Raw genomic sequence first — 2,722 nt, 5'->3', positions numbered from 1 at the left:
TTAAGAAAAAGTCTAGGAGACCAGCAACTTTTTTAAATTCTGACTAGCATATAATTAGCAAGGAAAAGTGAGTCATTAGATGAAATTTCACACCAATCTCACACCATTAAAATCATTATTAATAGTTATTTAATGACTACAAATACCAAAAGTTACTGGTTCCTAGCACCCTTCTAAACTTAATGTAAAAGAAACTACCTTCTAAGATAGATAAATCAATTTAAAATAATTAGTAAGATTTCAAAATATGCTAAACGCAAACTCAAAATAGAATTAAATAAAATAAAAAACTAATTAAAAAGTTCACTTTATCTTAATCACTATAATGGTGATTGTAGTAAAATGTAAATATTTTATTATATTAAAAAGCAAATTATGTTTACTAAAACTGACCCTTCCCTTTCCTTATGTTTCCAAAGCAATTTCAAGTCTCTAGGGTTGAGTGAATTGTTATATGAATTGCGAAAAGCTCAGCAATCCAAGCATAGATAAGAAGAAGCTGAAGCACACGGTGAACAGAGCAAAAGAGCAATCGAGCATGGAAAAGAAGAATCGGAATAATAAGAGTAAGAGCATTCACGACATCCTCCCTCTTGAGCTTATTCACATAATTCTATTGCGGGTGCCGATCAGACATCTCGCTTATTCACATAATATACTTTTTCTTATTGATTGTATACTTTCAGTTAAGATGTTAGCTTTGGCAACACGTAAATAATTTTCAGTTGATGTGTATTTTTGTAATATTATTAGGTACATTACAATAAAATAAGACTTAGAAAATTTATCTTAATAACATACAAGTAATCAATATGTGACTGATAAAATTGTTAGTAAAAAAATTTTGGTAATTAACTAAAGAATTGATGTAGAGGCAGATATGCTTACCTGAATTAGAAGTTACAGATACATTGAATTCTCTTAAAATTCTCCTGTTTTAAGAAACCAAATCAACACACCCGTTTAACCTTGCTTATGCTTATTGCTTGATGATGATAGAATACTTCGATGAAATTGTCAATTTTACTATATTCTCTACAATATTGATTTTTAAATGTAATAAATTTTTTTATGCTGTAGATTTTCAATTCAGTTTTCTGATTTGATTTTTTGATGTGTTAACTGTTAAGACTGCAATGAGGCTCAAATACACACTTAGTATTGTGTATTTAGGATTTAAATATCTACACATAAAGTATAAAAATTTAACTGTCTTGAGTATAAGCTTTTACAATTTTTAGAATTGTTACAAATTTTTTATTGTAAACTATGTTATGGATATTAATACTAATCTTGTCTCTCTTATTATTTTTCCTTCATTTTTCTAGGTCTCTATCTAAGTAGGGACCGGATTCGGTGGTCCCAGAACGTTTGGACCATTAAATGGTCCCATAATAAAATATGTTTTGTAAGTTCTTTTAATAACTGTTAAATAGTCCTTTTCTAAATTTAATTACAAATTAATCTCATATATTTTATTTAATTATAAAAACAATTTTTTATTTTATAAATAATTATTTTATCATAAATCTATCATATTTATTAACAATCAAGAACAAAAACAATAACGAATTAGATCTTCCATTGATCCTAATAAATTTTGTGGCTATTCCAATCGATTAAAAGATTAAATTTGATCCGTCACGTTTGTGAGAAATCATAAAATCGTGTTTTCTTGAAAACCAATCGATTGGACTATCAAACCAATTGATTGAATTATAACTCAATCGATTGGATTACAGTTTACCACTAAACAATCGATTGAAAATTGTTGGGCAGCGTGTCGCAAAAATCAATCGATTAGTCATATTACCCAATCGATTGAACGATGACTAATAATGTGTGTTTCTTACAATTCAATCGATTGTTTAGAATTTCCAATCGATTGAATGCTTCAAAACAACCTGCACAATTCAATCGATTGCTTTTGTTACTCAATCGATTGAAATATGTACTACGCCTATTTCATTCTTGTTGTCGTTTTAGAAATTATCTTGTTATTCATCTATTTTATCTTTAAAATTCTATCTTCAATTTTTGCGGTTTTATTTTGATTTAGATACTCGAATCTTATCTTTTCCTTAATATTAATATTATAAATTGGTGAATAATCCATCACCAATTATTCAATATCACCATTGAAATCGTGTATCATTTTCTTTGATTATTAAAAATTTTATTATTTTTCTTTGAATAATCCATCACCAATTATATTGGGTAGCACACTTAGAGTATATTAGAAAAGTACGTTAATAATTTGAAGAGAAAAATTATTAGTGTAAATTTATTTTTTTAAAAAAATTATCCTGATTGAACTATTTTACTTTTATTCCTTCAAAACATATCTTAATAAAAATATTTATAATAATAATTTACATCCAATAAAAATATCTTAACGAGGTTACTGTAAAAAAATGGGTAGAAATTTTTTTATTTAACGAAATTGACAAAAGATTTTTTTTAATAATAAACCTCTCTTTAAGAGTAATATTGGAATTTAAATTTAAACACTAATTATCATTATATATTACATATAAGCACCAAGAGTATATTATTAAAATAGTATGATAATAATTTAAAAAGAAAAATTATTCTTTGTACATTTAATTAAAAAAATTACCTTGTTTAAACTATAGTGTAAGTGGAGCCATTTTTATAATCTTACGATTAAGAGTGAGCAATTTTTTTTAAGTAAAGCAGTTAAATCATTCTGTCATGAGAT

Source organism: Arachis duranensis, chromosome 4 (genome assembly GCF_000817695.3).
Source record: "Arachis duranensis cultivar V14167 chromosome 4, aradu.V14167.gnm2.J7QH, whole genome shotgun sequence".
Lineage (NCBI taxonomy): Eukaryota > Viridiplantae > Streptophyta > Magnoliopsida > Fabales > Fabaceae > Arachis > Arachis duranensis.
The sequence above is the reverse complement of the archived record's forward strand: the minus strand, read 5'-3'. Positions refer to the sequence as shown.